At 39.7% G+C, this 14,689-nt stretch overlaps 1 long non-coding RNA gene across 1 annotated transcript in view; it reads left to right on the top strand.

The window, feature by feature from the left end:
- Positions 1-14,689, top strand: part of LOC138848296 (uncharacterized) — a 78,976-nt gene extending 64,287 nt beyond the window's left edge. The window contains exon 2 of the long non-coding RNA XR_011386098.1: positions 1-14,689. This exon is cut by the window's left edge and continues 17,990 nt beyond it. This is a non-coding gene — a long non-coding RNA (uncharacterized lncRNA).

Raw genomic sequence — 14,689 nt, 5'->3', positions numbered from 1 at the left:
GCACGGCAAGTTTCTAATTTCAAAAATAACTAGCAGATTTTTTAAGAGTGATATTTAAAGTGCTGTAGCAATAATAGATGCTGAAAAGTAAGCCTTGTGTATAGCCTAGTGATTTTAAAAAACCTTCTTTAAGTGTTCAAGACCTATACCTTAGAGTAGAATAATTTTCAGTGACAACTCTTACTTTTCTCTACATGGAGTTATGTCTTTGAACCATACTTTATTGCAAAACTCACAAACCTAAAGGATTTAAAGTTTATTATTGTGATTTTAGAGCAGGGTGGAAAGGAAGGGGAAGAAAGATTATTTTCCTGAGTGAAGGGACCTAGTGCTTATAATAACATTTTGATCTGGGGACTATGCTGTGATAAATAACTTGCATTGTTGAATCTGGATGGAATTAACCTCAGGGGAGCCCTGTCTATCTCTGAAGCATTAGGAACCGATTATGGCTGCGTGTGATCTGTTTTCACATGGTGTAGTACACATGTGCACAAGTGCACTGAGTGTCAGTGCAGTCAACCAGCTATTTTCCCCCTAGCTTTTTGAAGGCTCCTTTTGGAGAGGATTTATGTGACAACTACTTGATTCTTCTTTGTTGTGTCTTCTGATAATCTTATTACTTGAATTAATTTTGATGATTATGTTTGAACATAAAAATAAAGCAGCTGAAAATTTATGAAACATGTTTCATAAATACTTTTTAATTTACTATATTCAAAGATATGCCATTGTTTTATAGTTTGTCCAATACCTGTCCAAGATCTGTTTGAAGTGTTAAGATCTCAGGGGCTGGCACGGGCATCCCATATGAGCACCTGTTCAAGTCCCAGCTGCTCTGCTTCCTATCCAGCTACCTGCCACAGCCCCTAGGAAGGCAGCAGAGGATGGCTCAAGTGCTTGGGTCCATGTACCCACATGGGAGTCGTGGATGGAATTCCTGGGTCTTACCTTCAACTTGGCCCAGCCTCAGCGGTTGCAGCCATTTGGGGGAATAACCAGCGAGTTACGTAAACTAATATTCCACAACATGAAATAGTGTTGAAATGTATAATTAAGGAACACGATGTTTACTGAGGATTATGTGAATATACAACCAGTTTTTTTCCTAGAAAAAATTTTCATGTGCCATCTGAAACTTTTTAGGTTTATTTAATTTTTACTTTTCTTTTATAGTTCTTCATGCTTGTTTTACTATATTTTGAAGGAAACCTTGGGTAATTTTAAAATGGTTCTCGCATCTCATTTCACTGTAGTTCAATTAAAGTATTGACTCATTTTGAGAGAACTATAGCTTCACATGCAGTTGTAAGAAACAAGGATCAGGCTGGCGCCACGGCTCACTAGGCTAATCCTCCGCCTGCAGCGCCAGCACACCGGATTCTAGTCCCGGTCGGGGCACCAGATTCTGTCCCGGTTGCCCCTCTTCCAGGCCAGCTCTCTGCTGTGGCCCGGGAGTGCAGTGGAGGATGGCCCAAGTGCTTGGGCCCTGCACCCCATGGGAGACCAGGAGAAGCACCTGGCTCCTGGCTTCGGATCAGCGCGGTGTGCTGGCTGCAGTGCGCAGGCCGCGGCGGCCATTGGAGGGTGAACCAACGGCAAAGGAAGACCTTTCTCTCTCTGTCTCTCTCTCTCACTGTCCACTCTGCCTGTCAAAAAAAAAAAAAAAAAAAAAAAAAGGAAACAAGAATCATCCTCTTTACTGAGTTTCCCCAAATGCTGGTAATACAGTATCACACCCAGGATGTTGACATTGTAGGCAGTAGAAAACAGCCAGTGTCAGAAGGGTCACTGGGTGTTGACCTGTTGCAGCCGGACCCTCTCCTTCCTGCTGCCTTCTGCACTTCTTCTGTCGAACACCACTCTGCTCTTCATTTCTAGAATTTAATCATCTCAAGAATGTTATTTAAATAGAATTGTGTTGGGATGGCATTTATTTTCTCAGGGGAACTGTGGTGATTTGCCCAGGTTGTTGTGTGTCTTAATAGTTGTTCCTTTTATCGTTGAGTATTCCATGGAACCTCACAGTGCATTCCGTGTGCTGTGGTTTAATCATTCATCCAGCAGGGGCATGTGGCTTGCATGTTTCAGTTGTTACAAATAAAGCTGCTACAGTTGTATACTGTCTTTTATTTTGGTAAAAACAAGTATCCATTTCTGTGTGGTGAATACCCAGGAGGGTCGTGTGTTGATTGTGTGTCTAATGTCTAAGCTGTTCTGAAGTGGATATACCGTTTTACATTGTCAGCAGTAATGTGTGAATGACCATTGTCTGCACATCCTCATCAGCATTTGGTGTTGGCATTGCTGTTCTTCCTCCCCCCGACCCTGGTAACTGTGGAAGAATGTTCAAATCCCCCAGTGGATACTGAAACTACAGATTGTACTCAAACTAAAATGAATCTTTTCTATACGTGCATATGCACCTATAATAAAATTTAATTGAGGGACAGAAGTTGTGGCATGGGTAAAGCCGCTGCCTGAGACACTGACATTCCTTATAGGAACTGGTTCAAGTCCTGCCTGCTCCACTTTCAGTCTAGCTCCCTGCTAATGGCCTGAGAAAAGCAGAGAAGATGGCCCAAATGGTTGGGCCCCTGATGCCCACATGGGAGATTTGTCTTGTCCCAAACTCTGGTTGTATGGCTGTCTGGAGAAGTGAGGCAGCAGATGGGAGACTTCTCTTGTTTCCTGTCTCTCTCTATATCTCTGTAACTCTTTTTTTTTTTTTTTAATTATTTGAAAAAAGGCACAGTTACAGAGACACAGAGGCAGGGAGGGAGGGAGGGAGGAGAGAGGTCTTTCATATGTTGGTTCACTTCCCAGGTGTCTGCAATGGCCAGAGCTGAGCCAATCTGAAGCCAGGTGCCAAGAGTTTCTTCTGGGTCTCCCATGTGGGTGCAGGGGCCCAAGGACTTGGGCCATCTTGTATTGATTTCCCAGACCATAGCAGAGAGCCGGATTGGAAGTGGAGAAGCTGGGTCTTGAACCAGCGCCCATGTGGAGTGCTGGCACTGCAGGTGGCAGCTTTACCCACTACATCACAGTGACAGCCCCTGTAACTCTTTTAAATAAATCTTTTCTTTTGTAACAGTTATAGACAGAGTAAGATTAAAAACAATTGATAAAATAATTGTAACATGTATTGTAATAAGATTTATTTAACTTATTTAAGATTATGAACTGATTATTTCTGGAAACTTCCATGTACTATTTTCAGACCATGGTTGACTAGGGCTAACTGAAACCATGGAAAACAGAGCTATGAATAAGGGGGACTACTGTATCTTTTATTAGTAGCCATTCCGATAGGTGTGTTGAGATACTTTATCTTGGTTTTCATTAGCAACCCCTTAACACTGAGCATTTTTCATGTGCCTGTTTATCATCTGTATGTCCTCTTCGGTGACATGTCTCTGCTCCATTTTTAAAGTGGATTATTTTTTGAGGTTGAATTTTGAGATTTCTTTATATATTTGATATACTTGTTTTTTTTTTCTAGAATATATGATTTAGAAATACTTGATTCTGTAGACTGTCTTCATTGTCTTAGCAGGGTCTTTTGCAGAGGAAAAAATTTTGTTTTGAAAAAGCCAAATCAGTTTTCCTTTTATGGATCATATAATTTTTTATTGTCAGGTCTCAGGATATTGCATAACCGTGGATCTTGAAGATTTTTTTTATATATTTCTAAATTTTAGTTTGATGTTTCACATTGAAGTCCGTGATCCAAGTTCAGGTCATCTGTTTTTAACTTCTACATATAGAACATGAGGTATTGGTCTTCTGTGCCTGGCTTATTTCACAACATAATGACCTCTGGTACCATTCATTTTGATGCAAACATCAAGGCTCCATTACTTTCTGTGACTGAATAATTTTAATGATTTTCTTTATGTTGATTTCTTGAAGCTGGGAAGGGTGCAGAGGGATAATGGTTACCAAACAGTTAGATAGAAGTTGTATTGTTACACAGCACAGTGGTGTGGACTGTTGTTTACAACATGCATTATATGCCATGTGAAGAACCAAAAGAAGAAAGCTTGGAGACTCCACAAGTAAAGAAAATTTGTGAAAATACTGGCTACCTGACTTGATCAGTTTATGATGTGTGCATCTGTTGAAATAATGCAAGGTATTCCATAAAATATAATAGAGAGTATCCGGTCTGCTGAAAGAAGAAAAAAATCAAGCACTGCCAGTTTCTAGTTGTATGAATTTGGACACAGCACATCACCTTATTTTCTCTAAAATCATATTAGCCGTCTTTGTTAAGCAGGAAGAAATGAGTGTATATGTGATGTGTTTCAGGTAGAGTCCTACACACAGTGCTTGGTATGTATGTTATTACTATTATCCTTTAAATCAAGAAGAATGGTTGACGTTAAAAGAAAAAGTCCCTTTTTCATGTGGAGTTAACTTATGTATTTAGTTGAGTTTTTCTCTTTCTTTTTTTAACCTGTGGGTAAGCAGTTGTCCTGTATTATTTGTGGGGAAGGCTATTCTTTCTCCATTGAATGGCTTTTGCACCTTTGTTTAAAAAAAAAAAAAAACAGTTGGGTGTATTGGTGAGTTTTATTGATCACTGTGGCTATCCTCCAGTCAGTATCACAGAATCTTGATTATTATAGCTATATAATTTTTGAAATGAGACTGTTTTATCTTTAAATCTGTTTCAAATGTTTTAAACTATTCTAGTTCTTCTGTCTTTCCTTATATACATTTAAACATTTTTTGTCTACAGTGAATATTGGGGAATTTTGATAGGAATTGCGTTGTGCCTTTACATTAATTTTGGGAGAAGTGACATCTTTGTTGAGTCTCTCAGTCCATGAACATGGCATATTTCCTCATTTGTTTACATCTTAGATTTCCTTCCTCAGTACTTTATGGCTTTCAGCATACAAGTCCTGTACGGATTTTGTTAGCTTTACACCTAAGTATTTAGTTTTCTTTGGGGTGATTGTAAGTAGTACTGTGTTTTTCATTTTGATACTCATTCTTAGGAGTTTTGTATGTTCACCTTGCATCCTGTATCAAAAGCCTGTGTGCAGTAGGTTGTTGGGTAGACATGATGGTACAAACCAGCAGTAAACATTCTGGGTTTCTCAAGCTCTGTGGCCTCTGTCATAATTACCTATCCTATTTTTGTAGTGTAAAAGCAGCTATGGGCAATATATATGTGAATGGACGGAGCTGTGTTTTAGTACAGCTTTATTTGCCAAAACAGATGGGGTAAGGGCTAGAGGTGCAAGAGTGGACAGATGTGGTCCAGGGGCTGTAGTCTGCTGACCTGAAGTCTAGACTAATATAATTTAACTCTGCTTTGACTTGTTGAGCTGCTCGCTTGCTTTCTGTTTAAGCAAAAGCTCTATTTCCTAAGTATAAATTCAGATGTTAGAATAAGGCACCAAGGTATTTCAGTAGATTGTTTGGATGATGATAATGATGTTTTACTTATATTTTGATATCAACTGTTGTAACAAGATTGCAGTACAAATGAATAGACCGTATAACGTTTTTCTTATAAAATTAGAATAGAACATATTTAAAATTTCTATTTATTGCATACTGATACTGCTCAAAATATTCTCTTCAAGGATGAATATTGCAGAAGGACTGTTAAAAAGTGTCAGAACTCTAAACCTTGCAGAAGTCCAAGAGAAAATGAACTGCAACAGGAAAAAGTCTTGTTTGATTTTTACAAGTGCATTATTGTTCTCCAACGAAAATTAACCCTAGTAATAATGGTATTTGTGGGTAAAAAAATCTGAAACAGATAAAATATTTTGGGTTGAGTTTAATACTGCTGTGTCACTTACACAAGTCATGTTCATTTCTGGGTGTTAAAGAGAAGAAAGTGTTCTCAAGCTTCTCCTTTTGTGAAAGGCAGAACATGCTGCGTGCTTGCTTACCTACAGCAAAGGCACTTGTCACTCCGTTAGGCTGCTGTGTAAGTGAGCATTTAGAAATCACTTTTGCCCGACTCACTTTTATGGGAAACGTTTATTCACTTGCAGAGTTTATCAGAGGGATTGCAAACAGATTATCTCTTACTACTGTATTTCTATCCAGTTTTCATGGTTTTAGAGCAGAGCAGTTTGGGTAAATGGGAATTGAGTGAAGAAAATGGTTTGAGAACTAAAACCAGCATCTAAGGGTTTGGGTCATGAGATGGCTGGACTGGAGACTCACCAGGACGTGGAGAGCCTGGTGGGTTAGTGGGTGCCCTTGGGTCTCTGTGTGCCCATTTGTCATTTTCACCTGATGAGGTTGCAGTCTTCCCATTCAATTCCACACCTCCTGGGCTCTTAGGAGAATGGACTGAGATAAATAACACATAGCATTTTAAACACTGTTTGTGGCACAAAATTAATTTGCACTTTTATTGTGATGCATAATTTTTGACTGTTTTTTGAAAATACATTGTTTTCTGTTTTCTCTATACAAGAGTCAGTAAATATGTGTAATTGTGTTGTCTTAAGTTTGAATCCCTGCCTGATTTAATAGTGTAAGTAATATTGTGGCTGAAGTTTTCTTGAAATACAGTCATGCTCATTTGTTTTTGCTCTGTTTATGGTCACTATTGCTCTGTAGTGACAAGCAGAGCAGATGTGACAGAGATTACAGTTGGCCCTCTGTATCTATGGATTCCACACCCATGGGTTCTGCATCTGTGGATTCAACGAATTGTCGACTGAAAATCCTCAACAATAAAAACGTTATGAGTACTGAACTTTTGCAGACTATACTTGCCATTATTCCCTAAAACAATACAAAATAGCAAGAGTTTACATAGTATTTTACATTGGGTAAGTCATTATAAGTAATCTAGATATGGCAAGATGTAGAATCTTCAGAAAGTTCTTAACAATGTATATTAGAAAAGAATGATGCATAAATTTCAAAAAAATTTATATCAGAGTAGTTTAATTCTGTTTTTCCATAAAGTACCCTTGTATGGGAGGGTATAGACGATGTACAAACACGTCACATTATATAAAATAGAGATGCACATTGGCAGAGTTTTATATTGGGGGTCCTGGGACTAATCCTCCATTGATACTGAAGAATGACTGTGTATAACCAGCAAAACAAAATATTAGTACCTGACAGTTTATAGGGCAAGCTTGTCAACCCTGAAACTCACATACAAGGTCTCTTGATGAAGTGTAAAAGTGAATGAAAAGCACTCAGTCATAAAAGAGCTTCTGAAACCAGTGAGCCTTTGTTTATTTTACAGCTCGTGTTAAAGCAAATGATGTATTAAAAAGGGCAGTATAAAAAAAGTTTCCTGGGCCGACGCTATGGTGCAGAGGGTTAAGCTGCCGTTAGCAGTGCTGTATCCTATACAGACACCGGTTCGAGTCCTGGCTCTTCTGTTTCCAATCCAGCTCCCTGATTTTGTGCTTGGGAAAGCAGAGGAGGATAGCCTGAGTGCTTTGGCTCCTGCACCCATGTGGGAGACCTGGAAGAAGCACCTGAGTTTTGGCCTGGCCCAACCCTGGCCATTTGGAGAGTGAACCAGTGGATGAAAGATTGATTCTGTCTGTCTCTGTGTGTCTCACTGTCTCACTGTAATTCTGACTTAAATAAATAAATCTTTAAAAATATTTCCTCAGGTTTTCATTTATGTTGCTACTAAGGAGCTGATTTTGAAGTATTATAAATTAATAATACATTACCATCTGCAATAACTGAATTCATTAGAAGGTTTGAAATTATTTCTTTTCTTTCATAATGAAACTCTAATGCTGTAAAATTTGTGGTGCATTTCTGTTCATTAGGAATAAGTCTTTGTCATTTTATGGTTTGCACTTAATCTCAGAGAGTGAGTATCATAGGGCAGTGCTGAGCCAAGGCAGCCTAGCGCCATCCCACAGTCCAGTACTCCCAGCACTGTGAACCGCTGACATTGCCTTCATGGACACAGCTTGTTAACATCACAGGGAAAGGACTTCAGCAATCCTGCTGTTAAAACGTGGTGTTCCTGCTGCCAGAATTACTTTGATTCAAAGCCATAGCCAGTAATATGCACATAGAGGCCAGCATTGTGGTGGAGTAGGTTGAGTTGCTGCCTGTGACACTGGCATCCCACATGGGCTCTGGTTCCAGTCCTGGCTTCTCACTTCTGATCCAGCTCCCCGCTAATGCTTCTGGAAAGCTGGGGAAGATGGCCCAAGTGTTTGGGCCCCTGCATGCATGTAGAAGACCCAGATGATGTTCCGGGCTTCAGCCTAGACCAGTCGTTGTAGCCATTTTGGGAGTGAACCAGCAGATAGAAGATCTCTCTCTGTCTCTCCCCCATCTCTTGAAGTTATCCTTTCAGATAAGTCTTTTTTTTTTTTTAAAGTAATATGCATATAGGACACAGTTAGCATGTAGACCTGATTTTAAATGGAAATATGTCTATGGCTCGGCGAATGCAGTTTTGGTAGAGTGATTGTTGACGTCTAGGTAGCAAAGCAGCCTCACGAGTGTGTGACTATTCAGTCCTGTCTCCTCACTGGCAGGGGAGTTCCGTACAAGTGGTAGTTTTCAGACAACAGAGCAGATGGCTCCTTCCACTTAGTACAGGGCGTGCCAACCCGAAGAGATGGCTGAGCAAGTGTTAACCCCTAAGGGACAGCAAGAACAATTGCCATCAGTTGTTTGCAAGTCTGTCTCCTGACCTGAGAATGATGTGAAAACGTAATTCTGTCTTTTAAATTAGCGTGCATTAAATGCACAAATTTAGCCTATAATCTCTAAGTTCTCACTACAAACGGTGGTAGATGATACAATTACTTATAAAAGGAAGCAAACTGTTATGTTTGACATTTATGGGATAATGTGATGACAGACTACTACAGTGCTTCCAAGTTTCCAGTAAATATCCATGAAGATGGCAAACACAGGCAAATGCCATATGACAACCTTGGGTAGAATCTTCTTCAGTAGGATTAGGGGAATGGATTGAGAATAGCCATGAACTCTAGAGAACACGTTTTATTTCCTCAACCTGAACAGAACAGATGGTCACACACACAAGGCAGAGCACATTTCACGAAGTGCCTAACTTCTGGGAGCCTGCGGGTCATGCTGAGTAGCTAAAGTTTTGTCATCCGTAGACTCTGGAACCACTCATGAGAGGTCAGTTCACCTGCCACTTCTTTACATCTCGATTGTTTCTTTTATCTCTTTGCTATAAAGACCTCAGGTCCTGACCCAGCTCAGCAGTGGGGGTGGGTGTGGGTGCTGGGAATGGGTCAGGGTGCTCCACAGCCCTGGGTAGAAGTCATTTACAGAACACCGTTTGAAGCATGTAGAGACAGAAAAAAGAGCTTTGTGTCTGTGTATATTACATCTGGTTGCTTATGACGGCAGCCAGGAGGGGTCTCAGAGCAGCAAACTGTACTCTTTCCACATTCGTTAGAAGGAATTTCTGTCAAACGTTACCTGTTGGATTTAGGGTGGAGCGCATCCCTATTTCCAAGTTTAAATCTGAGGAGAAGGACCTGTAAGCATGTGGGGAGTGCTGAGTCAGAAGACATGGCAGACACTAATGTCTGTGTAAGAACTACGGGTCTGGCTACAGCTCTTGCCAAAGGCAAGTGTTCACAAGAAGCTTAGCATGTGGCTTATGGAAAAAATTCTATAAAGGAGGTGGAGAGAATGACTCTGAAGACAGAATGTGTCTTTCAGAAAGTGATGACATGTGAAAAACATATTTAGTACAAATCTGTTAGTCTCAAACATCATGACCTTGAGGGGGTCAGTGTTGTGGCTCAGCGAGTTGAGCACTGCCTGCAATGTCCATCTTCCATATCGGATTGCCTGATTCTGATCCAGCTTCTCTGCTTATGTGCCTGGGAAGTCCTCGGATGATGGCCCAAGTGCTTGAGCCCCTGACACCCATGTGGGTGGAGTTCCAGCCCCTTAACTTTGACCTGGCCCAGCCCTAGGTGTGAGCTTTTGAGGAGTGAACCAGTGGGTGGAGGATCCCTCTCACTCTGTGCTTTTCTCTGCTAGTCTTGAGAATAAATCAGAGGTCCTTAAGGAGGAAGGGGTTGAGATCAGAGAAATGCCAAAAAATGAGCAAGAACAATAAAAATAACAAGAAACCCAAAACCCCAGAACTGGCCTCGATAAAAGAATTCAAGGAAACTGAAATTGCAGTGTTTTAAAACTTAAATTAAAGCAATCAAAGACAACTTTGTTTCCCAAAATGGGAGAGTATGAATGACAAACTTGAGAACCTTGGGATGCAGTTGCATTTTCTATTCTACCCTGAATGTTAGGCAAAGATACACAAATGTTGAGAGAGGACATAGAAGGCAGGAAATCAGAACTTAGATAAGGATATCACAAAATTCCTGTGTCAGAGAAGCATGTGAAGTGGAAGGACTTGAGAAACAGCTAAAATGAGTGGAAAAGTTCCTACTTAGACCCATCCTGGAAAAATATTGGAATTCTAAGGATGAGACAATCCAGAAGACAGAAAAGAAAAAATTTATCTCCAATATCTTGTCTATTAAATGTTAGAAATTTCTGTGTGAGGCTGTGGCCTGATAGTTATATTCAACTATGTTGTTAATACAAGTTAGTGATGATTTTATATAATCTTGTATTTTTTTTTTTTAACAGGCAGAGTTAGAGACAGAGCGAAAGGTCTTCCTTCCGTTGGTTCACCCCCCAAATGGCCGCTACAGCCGGCACACTATGCCGGTCCAAAGACAGGAGCCAGGTGCTTCTTCCTGGTCTCCCATGCGGGTGCAGGGGCCCAAGCACTTGGGCCATCCTCCACTGCCTTCCCGGGCCACAGCAGAGAGCTGGCCTGGAAGAGGAGCAACTGGGACTAGAACCCGGCGCCCATATGGGATGCCAGCGCTGTAGGCGGAGGATTAACCAAGTGAGCCACGGCGCCGGCCCTTGGATTTTTTAAAAAGATTTTTTTATTTAATTGAAAGGCAGAGTGACAGAGGCAGAGAGAGGGAGAGAGGTCTTTTGTTAAACTGGGGTATATTTTTGTGCTGTCCTGTGATTGATTGGTGGTTAGTAGAACAGGCCAGGCTCATCCAACTCAACTGATGAGAAAGTTGGGTGAACAAAAGGAAAATGTAGCCAAAGTTACAGTTAGTTCCTAAAAAGCCACCGATCAAACACAGAAAGTCTTATACAATGTTTTCTGTAGAAGGTACATTCAAAATTAAATGACAAAGGCTTAAATAAATTGATAAATCCAAACAAGAGAATATTAGAGTTTTATTAATATGAGAAATCACTAAAATGGGCTAAAATTATGACAAAAGGTATAAACTACAGTAAAGACATAATATGGATTTTTGTGAGGTAGGTTATATCACAATAAGCATTAATTACTGGGAATGGAAAGAAACATAGTAATGAGACAGCAACTCCTCTTTCTTGCAGATGAGACAGTGTGGAAGGATAATAGAGGTGCAAATATCCTGATAATTTAGGGCAACCATAGAGGGTGGGCCACACATGAAGAACTCTGCTCTCTAGAGGATCCCTTTTCTTTAGGACCTCAAGAAATCACTCCCCTCCTCCAAGCATCATTTTTGTAGGCCATAAAACTAAAATTTTGACAGTTTTTAAATAATGTAAAATGCATTCTCTACCATAAAGAGATTTCCAAACATGTTACACAGGGAAATTGAAAAAATCCAGGTCCTTCCCCATCTCCCAAGCTGTCTCCTAAATAATTCAAGTGGGTCAAAGAGAAAAATGTAAAATTACAAATCTTCAAGAAGAGTTATGATGGAAAATACATATTAACACTATTGGATATGATCAGAATGCTTCATAGAGAAAAACATATAGTCAAATACTCATTTTTAGCAAAAGGGAATAAAAAATTGAGCAAGTCAGCTTGGGTATTACAAAAGGAAATGGAGAAAATTATTAAAGATACAGGAATGTGAAAAGATACATAAAACAACAGTTGATAAGTCTTGTTTCTTTTGATGAAAAAATCCAATATTATAGATTCAATTGTACCAAATTGAAATAGCACAATATGAAAAATTAGGAATGAAATGGAAAACTAAGAAAATGTAAATGTATTATGTAATTAAATGTTCATAAATTTGAAACAGATGAAAATAGATACTTTCATAGAACGAGTTATACTACTACCCAAATTAAGTACAGAGGAAAAAATATGTGAGGTAACAGCACTAACAGCAGAGAATGAGAGAACTTGAAGAACAATCCTTCCATAAAGAGTTTTGTGGGTGAATTCTTTCAAACAAGTCGTGCCTACTATGAAATTGCTCCTAAGCACAGAGAGATGAGAAATTGTTTTATGTTTCACTATTTTTTTTGGTGATTTCTTCCTGTAAAGTTTCATAATTTTATCAAGGAATCCATTCTATTCTCTGCTTCATGGGTGGGCTCTTAGACTTGAGAGACAGTAAGAAAGAAACTGTTCTGGCACCACTTTTTGAAAGATAGTATTCAGTGGGGAAGAAAGTCTTTTTAATGAGAGGTGCTGGGACAACTCGTTATTAACATGTGAAGAAATTACTCTGGAACTCTACCTTATATCATGAATAAAAATTAACTCAAAGGGTACCATAGACTTCAATCTAAGGGCTAAAACAGGACAATTTTTGGAAGAAAACCTAAGGTCAAGCAAATGCTGTCTTAGATATGAGATGAACAGCATAAGTGATCAAAGAAAAAGGGGTGAAGTGAAGTTACAATGGGAAACTTTGTGCTAGAACACACTCAGTTGGCTCTGACACAGTTTTGCAGTGATGGAGTCTATTTGAGGACAGATCTCATACTCTGAGGGTGACAGTGTAGAGAGGGCAAGAACCTGAATTTTGGGGGGATATCATTGGCTTCCCTGAGCTGAAGAACCCAAGACTCTGTTCTGCTTCTGGGCATATCTTTTTGTGGTTAGGTCATTGTTGTCTTATGATACTTGGTGTCTGTTTCTTGTGGTTGAAAATGTCTCAGTGATATTTGGTGACATGAAAAGATAAGCCAACCTAGGCAAATAGCATATTATGTAGGATAGCAATGATGTGGACTATGTCGGCAAAATTGCAGGTGTGTGAAGATGATGGATTTTATTTCAAAATCTAGAATTACATGAACCCTAACATCTTAGAAATTTCAAAATACATTATATTTCTGATTTAAACATAGAACATAAAAAAATACAGAATTTTGATGTAGAAAGTAAATTTTTCAAGTAGAATCCAGTACTTCATTTGAAAAAAAAAAAAAAAAGATCAAGTAGAAGTTCCTGTGTTTGCTCAGTATCAAGAATCATTCATTATTAAGAAATTTTGTGTAATTCAATTTATGAACAAGCCAGTGAAGGAAGAACCCATGCTTTGGTAGCTGTTAGGAAGTTACTTGATAAAATCCTTAATAGGAATAGAAGAATGAGAGCGTTTTCCATATTAACATAGTCAAAGTTGCAATTTTCTGGAGAGATTTATTTGAAAGGCAGATTGGCACAGAGAGACAGAGATCTTCTGTCTTCTGGTTCACTTGCCAAACTGCCTCAACGGCCAGGTGTGGGTCAGGTGAAAGCAAGAGCCAGGAACGCCATCTGGGTCTCCAAAGCACTTGGGAGATCTGCTGCTGCTTTTCTTGGGCACGTCAGCATAGAGCTGAATCGGAAGATTCACCCTTAACTTGAGACAGGCAGTGGCTTAACCCCCTATGCCAAAACGGTGACCCCAAAGATGTGTTTCAAATTAATTACATTATTTGTAGTGCAATCCTGAAAACATTTATTTTAGAGTCCCTGGATAAGTTTTTTTTAATAAGTATGACACATTTTGATTTGAAACTTCAGTAAATGACAGGACCAAACAAAATTATTATAATTTGGAGATAGAATTGGATAAACAAATATACAAACTTAGGAACAATGTAATCAAGTGGTTGTTTTCAAGTTGTACAACATTTTGTAGCTTTATAAAAGATTTTTATTTGTTTGAAAGGCTGAGTTGACAGGTGTTCCATCCACTGGTTCACTCTCCAAATGGCCACAATTGTCAGGGCTGGCCTAGACCAAGGCGGAAGTCAGGGACTCCATCCAACTCTCCCACTTAAGTGGCAGGGGTCCAAGTACTTGGGCCACATTCTACTGCCTTCCCAGGTGCGTTACAGAGCTGGAATGGAAGTGAAACAGGCCTCCAAACTCTTCTCTGATACGGCATACCTAGCAGGTATTTTTTTTTTTAAATACCAACAATAAACATTTATAATTAGTAATAGAAAAACCTGAATTCAGACAACAGCGGGGAGACTTGGGACGCTCCACACATCGGCGCTGGAAGGGGAGGTGAGCTCAATAACCCGAGACATTGGTGGGGAAACGGGGGTCAGAATCTAGAGGGGGTCCGGAAAGTGCAGCAAACTCACTACCTGAAAGAAGGAAAAAAAAAAGCTTCGGGGTTTCTCTTCCCCCTAACCTTGCAAAGGTTACAAGGCTGGAAGGCTAGAATTCCCAAGAGACAAAGAGCAGGCCTGCGCTCTGGATTTACATATCAATGGGGGAGAGCTAAGGAACTGAGTCACTACAATTCAGTAGCCTAGGCAACCCAGTGGGAGTCCAGAGGAGCCAAAGACTGGAAGCTAAATACCATCAATTCTGCACAGCCTTGCCCTGCGGTGTTACTTACCCCCTGAATAAATAAAATAAATAAATAAATAAAAA

The sequence above is a fragment of the Oryctolagus cuniculus genome, unplaced genomic scaffold (assembly GCF_964237555.1).
Source record: "Oryctolagus cuniculus unplaced genomic scaffold, mOryCun1.1 SCAFFOLD_162, whole genome shotgun sequence".
Classification (NCBI taxonomy): Eukaryota; Metazoa; Chordata; class Mammalia; order Lagomorpha; family Leporidae; genus Oryctolagus; species Oryctolagus cuniculus.
Note: the sequence above shows the minus strand (reverse complement) of the source record. Positions and strands in the feature narration are given on the sequence as shown.